This window comes from Neltuma alba, unplaced genomic scaffold (genome assembly GCF_004799145.2).
Source record: "Neltuma alba isolate B1F8T4 unplaced genomic scaffold, ASM479914v2 tig00012280_pilon, whole genome shotgun sequence".
Taxonomy (NCBI): domain Eukaryota; kingdom Viridiplantae; phylum Streptophyta; class Magnoliopsida; order Fabales; family Fabaceae; genus Neltuma; species Neltuma alba.
Genome location: NW_021636801.1, coordinates 170,990 through 189,814, shown reverse-complemented (window position 1 = coordinate 189,814; position 18,825 = coordinate 170,990). Strand labels below are relative to the sequence as shown.

The 18,825-nt window shown below is 31.1% G+C and overlaps 1 pseudogene; it reads right to left on the bottom strand.

Annotated features, from left to right (window-relative positions):
• Positions 1 to 8,828: 8,828 nt before the first annotated feature.
• On the bottom strand, positions 8,829 to 12,063 carry LOC114725800 (protein ASPARTIC PROTEASE IN GUARD CELL 1-like; annotated as a pseudogene).
• Positions 12,064 to 18,825: the final 6,762 nt, after the last annotated feature.

Genomic DNA, 18,825 nt, shown 5'->3' with positions numbered 1-18,825 from the left:
ATTACTCTGCTGGAAACATCTTTTCCCGTCTCTTTTTTCCTTGTTAACGAAAAAGAGATGTTTGGAGAAATCAGAAAGCTAGATCCATCCCATGAAAAAATAGAGGTTGGAGGTTTTCACTTCTCTTTAACCTCCAAAGGGTTTTTTTTTGTTCAATAACTTCAAAGGTTAAAGGTTCAAAACTAAGGCTTTAAAAAAAAGCTCGATATATAAAGAAAATTATAAATTATATAGAATTTTAAAAAAATGAAAGTATAATATTTATAATTTATTGACAATGTTATTTGTTGTAAAATTTTACATACATTGATGATACAGAAAGTCATATTGAATTTAAGATTTTTTTTAAAATTCGATAAACAGCAAATTACAGTTATGTACACTGCATGCCAAACAAATTAAATCATGAAAATAAATGATAAAAAATAAGATGGGGATAGAAACCCTAACAAATAAATCCCCTTTGCTGGGTTTGATTACTTTTCCTGTCCAGAAAATTGTCAAAGAAAAGTTAACATCTTCCGTTGAATCCACTCTGAGCAGTAATAAGGAAAAGGAGTAAGTTTGGTTTCATCCACCAAGATTAGAATATTTTAAAGTCGTGCGTGTGAGAGAAAGATTTATTTTTTATTTGTTTATTTTGTAATTCTATTTAACTAACATAACCAATCTTTGACTTTATAGGATTCCCTCCAATTTGAGATAAAGATCATGTGAATGGTCAATATTGAAATATATATATATATATGGACAAATATTGAAATCTATATTAAAACCCTTTTTTGACCATTCCATATCAAAAGCTTTTTTTATTCTATTAATAACTCCATCAACTTCTTTTACAAGACAGAAGGCTAAAACAATGTACCAAACCCAAAGACCAATTCTGTCTGTGTACAAGGAGCCAAGGACATCGTGACAAAAGTGTAATTTTTATTTTTTTTAAAGTACATTTATCATCAGATTAATTTTTGGAGAAAATTAAAGAAAAGACCCTCATTAAAAATTCTATTGGCAAGGATAACCTAATAAATTCTTATACATAGAAAGTATTATTGGCTGCAAATTTTGTACACTCGGATACAACTACTTGATCAGTATTCTCATTTAGATCATTCTCATCAATAAAATTTATAGTGGAGATTTTTTTTTTCTAATTCTCCCTTAATTTTTTAAGCAAAACAGAACATTAATACATTATAGTACCCTCTTGTAGAAAAAAAGTAAATTGTCTTAATTATATTACTCAAAATTTTGGTATGGTGAAGAAAATAATTGAGATCTGGCCCGTCTTTATGCGGGTAGAAGGATTGTGCGGGTAGAAGGAAGGGTGTTTCGGGGACGGCAAAATCATTTAGCGATCGACGTTTTTAACAAAAAAACGTGCATTGAAATGACGCAGACCCACGTTGCTGGCGGATGAATGTTCAATCAAATGTTTGGGTAAATTTTTTGCAAATGAGCTTTTAAATAAAAAGATAGCATAAGGTTGAAACTAATTTTTTGAGCTCTTATTGTCACAAACGCGGAAAGAGAAAAGATGGTAATAAAAAAAAACAAAATTATTTTTAACAAACACAATAATTTGATACCACATATTCTTAGTATAAGAGTTAGATAACTAATTTAAGAATCTTAATAAAATTAATTAAGTTAAATGTCTTGTTTAAAATATTTTTGTTAATTATATGCATTAAAACTACCCATTAATAAAAATTTCTTCATATGTATAATCACTATAAGAATTATCTGGGGGCAAAATAGACAAATATTAAAGACAAAATAAATTGAGATATTATATTTAGTATATTCAAATTTTCTCAATAATATATTAACTATTTTTATAATTTTAGTTTTAATATTTATTTTAAAATTAAAACATTATATACATAATTAGTTGACAAAATTTATTTTTTAAAATACATTTATCATCAGATTAATTTTTGAAAAAATTAAAGAAAAGGCCCTCATTAAAAATTCTATCAGCAAGGATAACCTAATAAATTTTTACACATAGAAAGTGTTGTCGGCTGCAAATTTATACCCATGGAGTGCTACTATCTGGTCAGTATTCTAATTTAGGTCATTCTCACTAATAAAATTTATAGTAGGGACTTTTTTTTTTCTTGTAATTCTCCCTTAATTTTTTAAGCAAAACAGAACACTAATACATTAGTACCCTATTGTAAAAAAGTTAAATTGTCTTAATTAGATTACTCAAAATTTTGGTATGGTGAAGAAAATAATTGAAATTTGGCCCATCTTTATATGGCGCTTTGTAACCTTGAAAAGATTGTGCGGGTGGAGGGATTGGAAAGAGCGTTTCGGGGACATCAGAATCATTTAGAAATTAATTAAGTTTGAAAATGAAAAACACAAAAACTTGTGAAATGGAGGTTGAAGCTCATTTGTGATTTTTTGCGTGTTTGGGTCAGCGGAGCTCATATCTCCAATCGCACGATAAAGCCAATACTATTTTTTGTCATTTTTCTCTGTGTTAGTGTCACATCCGGCATTAAAAATTTTCACATGCCCATCTTCTTCACGCTCGTTTGGGTATGTTTGGATTACGAGTCTCAAAACTAATTTTTATTCCATCTAACTTTTATAAATGTGAGTTAAAATAAAAATCAGTCAGTGTAATGTGATTTATATTTGGATTAGCGTTTATAAAAACTCAATTTAAAAGGTTGAAGCTTATTTGAATGATTAATAAAAAAGTAAGTTTAGTTATAAAATGACTAAAAATCACATAAATTTTATTAAATAGTACTGTTTTGATATTATATCTTTTTAATATGATAATAGTTAAAAAAATATCTAAAATTATTATAATAAAATAAATATAGTTTCTTTTGATGAAATCATAAAATAAAAATATTTTTTAGTGGGAAAATTTTGAAAATACATTGAAGATAATTAAATATATGTATATAATAGATAAACATGACTATAAATTTAAATTCATTAATATGTTCATTTTTGAAGTAAATGAAATTAAGCTGTAAGGGAAAAAAATGAGGGAGAAGAGAGACAATGGCAAATCTGGTAGATAGTAATTTTAAATGGGAGAATTACAATAAGGTCCCAAGTAAAAAAAATAATTGAAAAGCAAGTCCCAGAAATTGTCATTCTTACTATAGGACTTATCATTATAGGCTGTTGAGGTTGTTATTAGGACTTTTTGGTAATTATTTTTTTCCTGTGGGACTTGATTGTAATTCGTCCATTTTAAATGAGCATTACGTGTTCTTGACAGTAAATGAGCTTATTGAACGCTCAAGTGTGGCTTTCCTTGGCATTTTAATTCACTGAACTTTTGGAGCAGAAGTTGGTTGAGCTAAAAGCCTATCCAAACAACCAATTTACTTCAAATAAGCTCAAAAACCCAAGTCTAACAGATTCCTATGTATGTTTGCCGTTTTGCTTTTAAAATAAAAGATTGAGTGCCTGTTTGGATTCACTTAAATTGAGCTTAAAGTCAGTTTAAATTTTAAAATAAGCTGGGTTGCAATGTGGATCTGTTTGGATTCACTTTTTTCCAATTGGGCTTATGTGCCAAAAGCTTGATTCTACGCCCAATTGCCATAAGCTAGAGGAAGGAGCTTATGCTTAACCCAGAAGAGCTTGTGGCGGAAAAAAAAAAAGAGATGGTCTGTTATCTTGTCAGAGTTATTCTGCTTCCATTATTCTCTCACTCCTTTCATTATTCTCTTATTGTTCACTCTCTTTTTTTCGACCAGAGCTCATTAAACCCATGACCCGTCTCTGTCGTTGGACTAGCTCTGTCGCCTCCTTGCCCGAAGCTCCGTCACGTCTGCCTTGCGAGCTTAAGAGCAAACTCCTCTTCACGATTCAGGGCATCGATCATGGTTTGGGGGTCGATTGTATTTTTTTCTCCCAGTTTCGTGATGAAGTTTTTTGACCAGCAATTCAATGATGAAGTTAAACTGTTAAAAGTCAAGATCTTTTAGAAAAGTTTTTCTTCATATTATGCGATGAATTTTTGTTTGGGGAGAAAATCAATAAAACACATGTTGTCATGTAAGTCACTCAGATGCCACATGGATGATTTTTTGTCAAAAGTCTGCCTAGTCAACAAAATACAATAATTTTTTTATAATTTCTCTAATATTTGAAAATTTAATTTACTCATTCAAATTCATTTTTTCATATTAAATTAATTTAAATTTATTGTATTATATAAACTTATTTTTTTATTATGTTCCAGTTTATATTTACAAATTTTTTTATGATTTCTCTAAAGTTTTAAAATTTAATTCATTCATTAAATTTGACTTCTTCATATTAAATTATTTTAATTTCATTGTATTATGTGAAATCATTTTTTTAATCATGTTTCATTATTTACTAAAACTCATATTTATTTTGGTCATTTTACAACCAAACCTACTTTTACTCAACCATAATCCAAACAATCTTTTACCAATCTCACTTTTGCAAACTATCTTTTCTGAACTCTAATCCAAACACAATTCAGCTTATCCAATTTAGCTTTTACCAACTTCACTTCTTCATAAGCTACTTTTTCAATAAGCTACTTTTCTAATCACTGATCCAAACGGACCCTGAGGGTCCCTTTGGCAGGGCTTTTGAGGGGTTTAAAAGTAGCTTATTTGTAGTGTAAGCCCGATTAAAAAAATCATACTGGCAAACGTTTGGTTGGGCTTAAAAAAAAAAGAAGCTTATGGAATTTAAGCTGGCAAACCTACGTTGTCTCTCAAGATGAATTTTATAGCTTATTGAAGAGCTTATTGTGGCTTTTAACCGCTGTGATGTGTCAGGACCAATTTTCTGATTTTCTGCCAGAGCTTCTTTTCTCTCACTTCTGCCATATTTTCTCATTTCAACTTTCTTCGTTTTTTTCACCTCAACTCTCCCACAATTTCGTTGCTGCAGAGGGTCCTTTTTTTTTTTTTTTTATTTCCTCCTTTGTTGTTCTCCCACTTATATCATTATTCCCTATTTACTTCGTTTTTTTTTTATCAAGCTTTCATCACCCATGACCCCTCTCAGATTAACGTAAAGGCTCATTACTTTGCCGCCCAAGGAGCTTCATTTTTAAAATATTTTTTTTTATTTTTAAAATTTTAAATTTTAAATCACCTGTTAAATTTCACTTCTTCATATTAAATTAATTTAAATTCATTACATTATACAAATTTTTTTTATCATGTTTCGTCATTTATTAAAACTCATACTCATTTTGGTCATTTTACAACCAGATTTACTTTTACTCAACCATAATCCAAACAACTTTTTATCAATCTTACTTTTGTAAACTAGCTTTTTTAAACTCCAATCCAAACACATTTCAACTTATTCAATTTAGCTTTTACCCAACTTCACTTATCCATAAGCTACTTTTTTAATAAGCTACTTTTTCAATCGCTGATCCAAACAGGCACTGAATATCATAAAATCACCAAGAAGTTATCCTCCCTCATCAACCTCCCCATCTTGCTTAATAGGTGGACGTTGATTAAGGATATAAATGTTTGCCTCTATTTGATGAGAGGATTTAGCCAAGTGATCAACCAAAAACAAGTTTTCCTTGGAAGAATGTCTCATAATAACCTGTCAATTTCTATATAAGGCTAACCTAGTTTTCTCAATAATATCTATGAAGGGATGATTAGCATCACATCCTCTTACAACCAAATTAATCACTTCAACACAATCAGAATATAACATAATCGATCTATGTCTCTCAGCCCGACAAATGTTTAGGCCATAAAGAATGGTAAAAATTTCAGCAATGGTTGGGGGAATTGAGGTGAGTTTGTAGCGAAACCCTATGATCCATTGTTCTTCTTTATCTCAAATCACTCCACCACATCCATTTCTTCCATCATGTAGAATTGAACCTTCCACCTCCAAAGTGATATGATCTCACAACAGGTATGTTTGCTTTTTCAAATGATAATCCAAATAACTCCATCGTCTCTCTCCACTTCTCATGAATAATGGAATAAGTACTTGTCACTATTTTTATTTTGTTTTCAGTCACTATTATTTTAATAACCAATAGTTTCTACCAAAAAAAACAATTCATTAATTAAGAATTATAATTTTTATTTTCATTTTAATTTTTACGTTTGACTAATCAAAATAAAAATTATTTATATTAACTTAATTAAAATATGACAAGTATATTTTACAAACTTTCCAATAGTACATGGACTCTTTTTTATTCATTCTCATAATTAATTTTAATATTTCTCCCAAAATTATCACATTATATACATACAATATAAATATCTATTATATAATTTATATTATTTTTAATTATTTTACATCTAAACTTACTTTTCATTAATCATCTAAACAAGTTTTAACATTTTAAATTGACTTTTTATAAACTTCAATTCAAACATAAATTATATTACACTAATTGGTTTTTACTCTAACTCACGTTTACAAAAGTAAGTTGAAATAAAAATTAGTTTTGCTACTGTTAATTCAAACGCACCCTTTATAAGCTTGAGTGACTAGGGACCCGTTTAGAATAATTTTTGAGCAACTTTTTAATTGTGATTTACGGAACACAAGATAAGATAAGTATGTGAGAGAAATTTTGTTTCGATTTACATTAATTATACTTATAAATGTTTTTAACTGCAACTCTAAACAGAACTTAGAGGGATCATGGGGCAGTGATTTTATTGTTTACTAAACAAAATGAAGTCAAAATAACACATAAATAAAACAAAACAAAATAAATGATATTTGTTCTTTTAATTAAGCAATAAAATAAAATAATTCCATACACTTATTATTTTAATTTATGTGTGCCGTCAACATAGAATTCTTTTCGAGTTTTCCTAAGCAGATAGATTATACATATGATGAATTTCCCAGAAAGTGATCAAAGTTGACTTGGCGATTATGGGATTATAATTCACATGTGATTTAAGATTTGGTTGATTATCACTCAAGTTATGCAGACTAATTAAAACAATTTCTATATTTAAATCCAGAAAGTCTGACAAAATTTTTTTAGCAAAAATGTTAATTTTTTGTTGGGTATGGGCTCCCTTCTTATATAGAGAAAGGCCCAATATTTGAAGCCTATTTGAGTATCATTTATTAAAGTGGAAAAGACGCTGCGCAGATTAGAATTGAGGGCAAGTTCTTATTTTGAGAGAAAATAGTAGCCATTTGATGAGAAAAGAAAAAAGAAAGACATTTTGACATCATTTTTAATGTTTGGGTTGCTGATTCGTTGCCTAGCGCGAAGGATCTTGAGTTCATCATGTTTTGATTATAGTGGAGCTGTTTCTCTTTAGTCTAAACGAGTTATAATTTTTACTTTTGTATTGAAGGGTTTTGCACGTTAATAATTTTAGCGTCTCTTGTGTTATTTAAATTTCTGCCATATACTTTTTTTTTTTTTGAAGATTCTTGCATGAAAAAGCGTAGAACAGTTTGGTGTGAGGGTAAAATATTACAATTAAATGAGACGCGGTGAAATTTTAAAATCAAATGTGACTCCAAATGTTTTTTTTTTTTTTTTGGTATATCATGTTTTAAAGAGGGGCTCAAAGATATATATATATATATATATATATTTATCAAAAATAGACAGAGCAATAAAAAAATATGAAACCTAGCAAAGATTGGGATCTTCTAAATCCAAGTCATCTTAAAAAATAGAGAAAAATTAATGGTGGTTGAGTGGATGGCAGGACTCATTTTTCTTAAAAAGAAATAAAGCTGAGGATTTAAGTCTTGTTAATATAAAAGATCATATTGAGAGCTATCTGCTTGTAGTTTTCTTTAATTTTGAATAAGGTCCTTATACCTTTTTTTCCCCTATTTATTGACTCGTTTAGTTTCTCCTGTTAAATCCATTAATACTCCTGTTAAATTCCAATTAATGATGTTAAAATTTTGTTATCAGGCAAAGACACGTGGGTTACAACTTAAAAGGAAAAATCACAAAAAAAGTCTGCCGAAATTAAAAAATTACACACAAGAATCCATTCACAAAAAATATTGTCAAAACACGTACTATTATTGTCAAAATCCATACTAATATTATAATGAATCCTTATTTGTAATTTTTCTATATTTTGACGGTCTTCTTTTGTAATTTTTCCAACTTAAAATTTGACTCATTAAAATTGCCACATAAGCAAGTCGAGCTCATGGTCTTCTTTGCTTGCTCTGGCACCGTCTCCTCCGTCGACGCTGCTCCCACCCCTCCCCATCGGAAATTGGTGGAGGCCAACATAAGAATAATAAAAATGCTGTGAAGATTCTAAACAAACGGACCATAAGCAAAATGTGAAGCCAATAAAACATACTCAAATAGCATACCAAGCCAACCAATTGTGCAGCAATAACCTCCCTCTAGCTTTCAAAGCTTCAACTAATTGCGCAGGAAAAGCATCCTCTACTGGACGAATCACTTCAATCTTGCTTTCAACATGTGCCTCAGAATTCTTCACACTCCATTCTATTCAGCCCCTCATTTTGCTTTAAGTGGGGAAAAACTCCAACTTATTGGCACATAAAAGCACAATTGCAGTTTCCTTAGTCAGCGATTTCTAGTTTCAACAGTAAGTGCAGTGGTCAATTGAGATCATCGAATAAAGTGGAATACCACAAAAGGTGATTTCTGTGGATAGTGTTTGAGTGAAGTTGAATATAAACAAAAGAAATTAGAAGCAACGAATCCTCAGAAAGAAAGCCATACATGAATATATATGGGGAAGTGAGGGAATGAGTGAAGATGGTGGGGAAGGGCGCCTGTGAAAGAGAAGATGGAAACGACATGAGCTTAGAGAAGAGGCACTGCTATTCTAGTTGGGCTCTGCCGGAATGGGGGAGGCGCTGGGCACACCACGGAGGGCTTCCTCTTCCTCAATGAGGCTGACGGCGACGCGAATGTGACGATGCTGAAGCGGTAGGGGAATTTTTTTTTTTTGGTAAATAGCAGTAGGGGATTTTTTTTTTTTTTAAGAAAACAGTAGGGGAATTTTTTAGTGACTGAGATTTGAAACTGTGAATCCACGTGTCTTGGTCAGTCATAGAATTCCTAACACTGTTTGTAGAATTCAATAGAACGATCAACGGATTTGATGGGAAAAAAAAAAAACTGAAAAGGACTCAATTAAAAAAAATTAATCTAAGGACTTGATTTAAAATTGAAGAAAATTATAAAAATTTGCAAATTGGTTTTTCTCAAATAAAAAAAAAAGAATCTTAAACTAACCAACAAGTGTTGATCATCCTAGTAAACTAATCAATGTGAAACATGACCCAGTCAGATAACCATATAAAAAGGGGATAAAAAAATACTCTCAACTCTATCAATAAAATTAGAGGATTATTTCTAATTACATTTAATAACATTAAACTTGTCAATGTTTAAATGGAATCCAAAAAAACAAATATTAAATCTTCATACAAAACTTGGGGTACAATGCAAACCCATTAATAATTATTTTTTTGGGTGATAACTTCTGGTATCCGGTATCTTTAGTAGGTAACTATTACCTCCGGTTCTAATTATAAGACCCAGTTGACTAATTTGGAGAGATTAAGGAATTTAGTTAAGTTAGTTATTTGTCATGAATAGATGTTGTCTTTCCTAAAATATCCTTACTAATTAAGTGTATTGGTTAGAACTACCATTGTTAGAAGGACTATCTTGAAAAAAGTGGATAAATATGAAAGACAAAGTGGATTGGGGTCTTATATTTATGATCAAAATAAAAATCAAATAGAGTCTTATAATTAGAACCGGAGGTAGTAATTCAGATTGCGAGAAGGTGAACTCACTGTAGAGGGCACAAGGAAAGCCCAGTAGCAGCTATTGGGAGGGAAGCTAACGAGATGGTTTGAGAGATCAAAACCAACACGTGTCCCCTACTGTTGAACGTTACCAATGATTGAGGGCTTGTTTGGATTGACTTATAAGTAGCTTTTCAAACGTGATTTACGGAATATGAGGTAAGTATGTGAGGAGAGTTTTGTCTCGGCTTACGTGAACTTGCTTAAAAGCCCGTTTGGAATGGAGCTCCAAACAAGCCCTGACAAGGTTGATGGGGATGGTGCGAACGCCAGGCAAAACGTTCCCCTCGAGTCACTTGGTATAAGATAGTTTATAGCCCGTAAGAGACGTATCCACGAACTAGACTGGACCAGATTTGTTATCAACATGAAGTCTGATTCAGTAAAGACCTCAGGCTGAAAAAGACCATCCGAGGTCCAGTCCAGTCCAGTACCAATCCAAGATCGGGTTGGATTAGACTTGGTCCTCTGGACTAGCCCAGGCAATCTAGAACTTGAATTTAATTTAAAATTTTTTTTTCTTTCAATAGAAAGCAAGATTGTAACTTACTATATGAAATTTTGCACATATTTTAATCCGAAGTTCATCAAATTTGATCATTCCCTTTCAATTTCCCAATAATGTCATGTTTTATTAAGTAATCCTCATTAATATAAATCTTATATGGTAGAAATTAAAATATATACGCATGCTCATTACTTAGGAAGTTAATAGATAAATTTTAATTATTTGAATAAACTAAAAACTTATATAGAAAAATTAAATCAAATTAAAATTATATAAGTAATAATTTTAAAAAAACCAGGCTGGACTGGACTGGACCAACTTGTCTGAGGGCCAGTCCCTAGTCCAATCTAGCCCGATGAGACCAGTCCGGTCCAGTTTGGTTCAATCTTGTTTCGGATAAATTTTTTCTAAACCAGATTGGACTGGGTTTGCTCGGGTTAAACCGGATCACCGGGTTTTTGCACAGCCCTAGCCGGTAACACCAGCTCTTGCCCTGCGGAGAAGTCAAACGACACCGCTGGCACCTCCACGTTATCGTCAACGCCAAGTCGAAGCAGGTATCAAACAAACCCATGCCTTTTAACCACGCCTTTTAAACCGTATGTATACTTCACGAACGACTCACGCAACATGTCGTACACTTCCCTCCTCAACCGCGTCATCGTCGTCCCCGAGTCCACTATGGTTCCGCCCATTCCGTCACCATCCAACTCGAAACTTGACTCGGGAATAGGAAGCAACTCGCCCCCGACGCTGAGTCCGATCGGTTCCACATAGTAGAACGGGGTTGAGTCCATAATTACGACGTAACAGAGTAGTAACAGCATTCAGAGGCATTGGCAAGTCAAACTCGAGGGAGCTTGAGTTAGAGTCACGATCCGCCAGACAGTAAGAGAATGATGAAGTATTAAGCTGTGCAGGGAGAGACAGCGAGCCGCCACCAAGTCTGAGCAAGCCAGCTGCACCGAGGAACAATCCCTCGTTATTGTGGCCGCAGCCTAGGGCTATGTTGTTCGTCGGAGTCGAGCCCATAGTGATGGTCTCCGTCCCAAAGTTGCCGACGGTATAGGATCCGTCACCGTAGGAAACCTCATAGAGGCAAGTGTTGTTGCAACAGTCGGAGCCGGAGGAATCCAATGCCTTGCATTGACGACACTGACAAGATAGCGGCGAGTAAGAAGCCGACGAGTCTGGCTTGAAAATAGGGCCGGCTTGAGGGTAACAATAGGTGCACGGGGAGCACTGGATCCAGGTGTCACTTCCGGTTCGAGCACCATGCTCGCGAAACTCAGCGGGTTACCGATTCCTACTCGAGCGAAGTACTCGCCAGTTCCTCGACTCGGCCCAACAGGAGCCTGCAGTTTCTCAACCCTAAGCTTGCCTTTCAAAGCTCGATCTAACAGAGTCAGTAATGATTTGACTCGAGAGGAATCACTCTCGAGTCGAGCTAAAGTTATCGACCTGTAATTAGTGTAGTGGCTTTGTGGAGTTTGGTGAAGGAAGGCTCGAGAGCATATCTGTGAAGAGAGGAAAGACGAAGAGCGAAGCTGTTGATGATGATGGGGTTTGAAGGTGAAAACTTGATGGGTCTTTTGAAGGGAAGCTGCGACATTGAGCTTTGTGGTTTTAAAGCTGGGGGGCGTGGGTCGACAATGGAGTAATGCGAAAATGGAGAAGAAGAAGGTGATGACGGCGACGACGACGAATGAGAGAGGATTGATTGATTTGGCCATAGTTGAAGATGAGAGAATGTGGATATTTAAGGATGAAGCTAAAAGCTAGAGTTCATGTCGAGCTCGCTGGAGATATGACAAGAGGGATCCAGAGAAACTTTGAATGAGAGGGTATAGTATAATTGGGAAGATACATGGTAGGCTTGGCACTTGGGAATGAACAATAAATTTCTTATTCCTAATATTCTTCTAGTCCTAAATATAAGACCTTTATACTAATGTGTATAAAGATTTTATATTTAGGACCAGAGGATTATTTAATTTTCAGCTTCTAGAGGAGTACCGTAGCAAGCTTCAAAACCTTGGAATTAGTTAGTAAAAGAACTTTCTCTCTGGATACCGAGTTGATGCAAAGGATGCATTTTTAATTGCATTACAAATGAGATGTTATATTTAATTAAGAACCAACTTAATATACTAACACATGTAAGTGATCACTATTATTCTTAAGGATAGAGCAGCAATCAGTTACCACAAATTGGACAATTAAGCACTCGTTTAGATCAAATGTGGTGTGGTGAATAAAATCTCTTCACTTGTAATTTATTTTTTTATTTATAAATCACTTTCAACATGTTTTATCATAATTAAGAAAAACATTAAATATCATTAACTATGCTTTAAAAATTTAAAATTTAGCTTTTTAATTTTATTCTTATTTAATATATACACTTTAGAGAAAATAACAATCTACACAATAATATATATACCAAGGGTAAACTAGTATATTTGTATTAAAAATTTAATGGTATGACTTATAAATAATAAAAAAATTATTTTCTTTCTGCCTTGTATAAATATGACCAAAAAAGTACCTTCCAATATACACACATATATTGGGGATTGCACAAGGAACCATTTTATCATTAAATCGCAAGCATTTCAATTTATTGTAGAAAAATAAATGATAATAAACATCAACAAAATGCAACATTTGACTAATAGGATGTGGATCTAGTAAAATGAGCTAGAGCTTGTTAGGTTAAGCGGTAGGATCTCAAATATGCCCATTTAAATTTAAATAAGTGCTTATGAAGCATGTTTGGGGTGTTTGAGAATTTTTATAAAATCCTAATTAGATCGTGATTTTAACCGTCTACCGCACTTTTAGGATAAGCAACAAGAAGTATCTTGTGCGTTTGAAAAATCCCGATGAATCTTCAGCAACTAAATTTTCTCCAAGCTACCCCTCCTTCTAACGGTAATTATTATAATTTTTTTTAAAACATATAACATGAAACTATTTTTCTTTTAATTTTATCTAAAAGACATTTTTAAAAAAATTAGATAACAAATGACATATGATTGAAACAATGCAATCAAATTTTCAGGTAATATTCTGATTCGAGGAGTATCGTTAAATTAAGAAAATAATGATGACTAATAATTTTTCAGCTTATTTTATATAAAGGGAGTATATGGGGTCTTTTATTTAATATCTGTACTACACATAAATTGCTAAGTGATTTTAAATAATAATAATTTTTAAATAAAAATAATATTTAAATATTCATATCATTTATTAAATTATATTTAATAAAATTTATTATTAAATATAATAATTATGAAAATGTAAATAACTTTATTAACTTCATGTCCTTTTTAGTAATTATAGACCCATAAGTGATGTTAATAAATGAAAACCAAACATAATAACAATTCTTAAAATTACTTATAAAAAAATCCAAAAAAAAAATCACAATTAACCAGTGTCACTTATAGCTAGTGTCACTTATAAAATTCACGATTATTTAAAATTACAATTGTTCACTGCTGATCCAAACAGGCACCTAATTCTTCACAATATAGCGAATCAAGATTTGAATTCTCTGTTGAAAGAAGTGTCATCATATTTAGTATTTAATACTCCTCTTATTCTAAATATAGAATCCATTTTCTAGTGTAATTTATACTATAAAATGGTTTTTACATTTAAGACAGAGAGAGTGGCATTTTAAATAGAATTGTTTTTAATAAAAGAATATATAGGTCCAGCAAAAAAAAAAAAACACAAACGCAGCATTTGGTTTGCTTTGGGACCTTCCAATGTCAGAGGCCGACACAAAAAGCAAACATATGAGTTTTGCTACTGCCTTTTTTTTTTTGGTATAAGTTTTGCTTCTCTTTTAGTCCATCTAATTGTGAATCGTGAGCGGCCCAAAATCAATTAGGCCACCAAATCTTCAGTTCTTGTCTTTTTGTCAGACAACATGAGGATTTGGATCTGCTTTTATATTCCCATAGGGCAGGCATCAAACTCCGCTGCGTTAATTTATTCCCTAATTTTTTAATACTTGTTTGGTGTCATGCTTCTTTTTTTTTTGCCATAACTACTTAAACCCTAACATAAAAATGCATTGTGCAAGAATTTTTAGTTTCATTCTTTTTTTAGATACTTTACCCAAAAAAAAGAGTAATTAGAAATGACATTTTGAATTTTTGATGTTTGATCATGTTTCAATAACAAGTATTTTTTTAGATCAAATAAATTATTTTTATCCAGAACTCATGGGAACAAAAAAGGCCGGCCTAGGTACTAACCTGGTCAGGCTGAAAAACAATTTGTTTTTATTCTTTATCTTTATAAATAATAAATATTTTATAAATTCTAATAACAATAAATAGAATAAATAACTATAAAAATATTATTTAATATTCTTCTCTAACTAATTTAATATTATTTTATAACTAATAATATTCTATAAATAAAAAATTATTATAATAATCTTTTAAATTTTTTTAATTAAACAAATATTTAAAAATAATTAAAATTATGATTTTGGTGATTTGTATCGTAAAAATAAAGTCATTTTTTTTACTTAACACTGTTTTTTTTGTTCCGAATTCTCAACTATATTTTATACATTTTTATGCTTGCATTTGTAGAAATCGGGACAAAAAAGGCACCAGGAATTCACACTCGTTTGCCAAGAAATTAGGTTTCATTTTAATTTTAATTTGAGGCCTTGCGCCTCTTGGCGCCTGCTTCACGTGGTTCTCTTCTCTAATCTCCCAGGAAAAAAAAAAAAAAGCCTCTTCCAGGAAGTCTACGCAGTCTGCGACTTTATCGTCCATTATGCTCACACGCAAGCCTTCTTACCAGTTACCAACTAATTACTCAGAGAGCCACCTATGTATCACCCCAAAACTTCACCTTCTTGAATGTACTGAAAGTTACCCTTAGAATATTTTTGTGTGAACTGAGGGTTGGCATTTAGAATATTTTTATTAATCATGAGTATTAACTAGAATTACTATTTGATGAAATTTTTAACATATAAAACTATTATAAGGGGCTACTTAAAAAAAAAAGATATATATATGGGAAATAAAATACGAACAAGAAATAATGTTATCTATGGAGTTGTGGTTGAAGAAAGGAGCACGATGACAAAAGTAGAAACCAACGAGGAAAGCAGAAAAGGCAGTACCAAAACCTACGCATTCTTGTTCTGCTTGATTAATATAGTTCAAATTCTGTTTTTTTTTTTTGGCCAAGTTATATATATATTTTTAAATGCAACTTAGAGTATTTTCAAATTATTTTGGGTTTAAAACTAACCTGTATCAGGCTGAGAGTGTTGATGTTAAAATCTTTCTAACAAATGTATTTTTTTAAATTTGAATCTGTGTTCTTCTTTTTATGAAAATAAGACCATTTACCATATTAACTAACAGATTGTTGGTGGTCAAGTTATATTTCAAATAGGTGAGCAATGTGCAAAAGCCTCTTAAAAATACTTTAACCAACACCTCACATGAAACCATACTTATAGGGAATAGATCTATAGATTAGTACAGCTGATTATCTTTCTAAATTAGTGTATAGCACGTATAATTTAGGAAAAATTACACTCAGGTCTCATATAAGACAATTAATTTAGAAAAAGTCTCTCAAAATCTTAAAATAATTATTAAGTTCCCAGGGACTTGTGTGTAATAAATTCTAATTATAAAATTACCTATTTACCCCTATTAATTTGAACCTATTACAATTTATTTACAACCTGACTTGATGAAAGAAGCCTGACTTGACATATATGTTGTCAACAACCCGAACCAAATTTAATTGTGAAAGACGAAATTTTTAATATGGGTTTCTCACGATTTTATCTCGCGTCCATGTATTCGGAACATGAGAGAATCATCGTGGCGTAATAATTAACCGTGCACGTCAAGGAAACAAGTTCGATGACGATAACAACAAAGGAATTTCCCACGTTTACTTTTTTTAGAAGCTATCGGTCCACATGAGAGGTATACAATTAATTTATCAATATAAAAAATTAGTTATTTTAATTATTTATTGGGTGTTTCATTATCCTCAAGAAGGAATTTTAAGAAGTATTTTCATGTAATTTGAGACAAAACTCTTTTCACATGCTTATTTTATGTTTAAAAATTACTTGTTGTAAACCCAAACACTCTCATAATAAAAGTGGATTAATTTTCTTCAACTATCCTATTTAATTATTACTTCTATTGATAAATTTCTTTTAATATATGCAATTAATATAGAGAATTTGAAAAAAGAATTGAGATAAAATAAATTGAGAAGTTATATTTAAAATTAAAAGTAAAGCCAACTTTTCAATTAGTTTTTATAACAAGTTATTATCCAACAAGATCCTATCTCATTCAGTTACCTCTTCCGTATTGAAGCAATCTTCCTTCAATTAATTTAAAAACAAAATTTTTTGTGTCGACATTGTAATTCCAAAATACATTATCCACTCCATAATTGATCTTTTTATTAAATTTTGACCCTTTTAATTAGGAAGAGACGACTGTCTCGTGGCCCATAAAAAATTGCAAAGAGACGGCAGCTTCGTACAAGACAAGACTAATAATATTAATTAATTTCAATTATTGGTAATCTTGCTGTTTTAAATTTGTTTTTGCAAATACGTCCCTTTCTCCTGAAGAGAGACCATGGGAATCTGATGTTTATAATTTGATCGGCTCCTCTCTTGCCTGGGCCTGTGGCCACCTTGGTATTTGCAACTTCATTAGCATTGGCTTTAGCTTTGAGGATTTTCAACGCCTTTGATTTTAACGACACGGATAAGGTGATGCGTGAGGATAAAATATAATATTCCTCCTGTTATTAATATAAAATTTAATTATTAAATTAATTTTAATTTTAAATATAAGACTTATTTATTATATTTATTAATTTTTTAAACTATCTTCATAGATATCCTTCAACTATAATTAAGTACAAGAGGGAATGCGAATATTAAGAAAGATGATTATAATATTTTAGGAAAAACATGTTATATTTTTTATAATTAACTAACTTATCTAGCTTTCTTAATCTAATCAAATTAGTTAAATAGGTTTTATATTAAAGATCGGAAGAGTATAATTTATTACTATAACATTTTCATTTTTTTGGCAACAATCATAAATTTTATATTTAATATTAATATCCTTTATTCGTTATTATTTTTTTTTATAAAATAATTAAGATTAATATTATTGTTGCAGTGATCAAATTTTGGTTTTGACGTTGCAAATCATTAGCTTAGAAGTCTGAGTTTGAGTTTAAGTATGAGAACTAAAATCTTTCATTAAAAATATAGAGACAACTAATAAAACTGAAACCAAATACTTTTAAAACTATAAGAATCAAAACTAAAATTTGATCAAAGCACAAGAACCGATTAACAACAGTAGTAACCCAAATAATTATTACATATAAATAAATGATTAAAATACACTAACATCTTTTTATTTTATGTAAATTACGGACGTTTCTTTTTAGTGCTATAAAAATCTCTCTTAAAATTAAAAAATAATAATAAACGTAATAAAAATTGAGGAAATTAACATTCCGTTATTGGCCGTACCATCATGAGAAAGAAAAAAAACTTTCTAAGAAGTCTCCTTTCTCGTTGTTTGTTTGCGTGTTTGTTAGGGGCGGAGGAGCTTGAGAGCTACCCGTTTGGCTTTTTTCATGAGTAACATCTTATGTAAATTATAACTAACAGTATTATTACTTTTCATATAAAAATAACAAAAAACTTAGCCAAAAAATTTTAAAAAAATTATAGTCCTCAAAGAATCTAATCTGATGTGATCTAATCTAGTCTAATCACGAAAAATACTGATCTTGGCCCACCCACCTATGATCCATCAAGAATCAATAATGGCTATAGGGCATAAGCATACATGTTTGCCCTTTTCTAATCAGATACCTCCTCCACTAACACCATCCACTTCCATACCTTTATCACCACTTTCTTTTCTTTTTTTAATCAACAGCACTTGCAATATTGAGATGAAGTCTCAAATTTAAGCCAAATTTAAATTATAAAAACTAAAGTGCATGAGTTGAAATTCTGAAAAAAAAAAAATCACTTGTATAGAGTTAAATTTTAGAAATTAACTCACAGTTAATTAAAAACTATAAAAAATTATTTATTTCCCCAAAAAAACTTTGAATTTTTTTTTTAATTTTATTTTCGTTTCTTTGTGTTCTTCACAAAAAATGGTATGCATTGTTGATATTTCGTAGGTACACTCTTAATTAATTCCTATTTTAATTAATCAATCTATAATTAATTATATAATCTATTTATGATTTCTGATAAAGATTTTAAAATGAGATTATATTTCAAACCATTATTTTTGTCGCATATGTGATTGTTTATTGTTTATCTTTGTAATTTTATCAACGGGGAGCTTCCGGTGTGGTGCCGGACGAAAGCGCATCTTTTTATTCCACCCCGATTCTGCTCAGTGTCTCCGTATTCAATT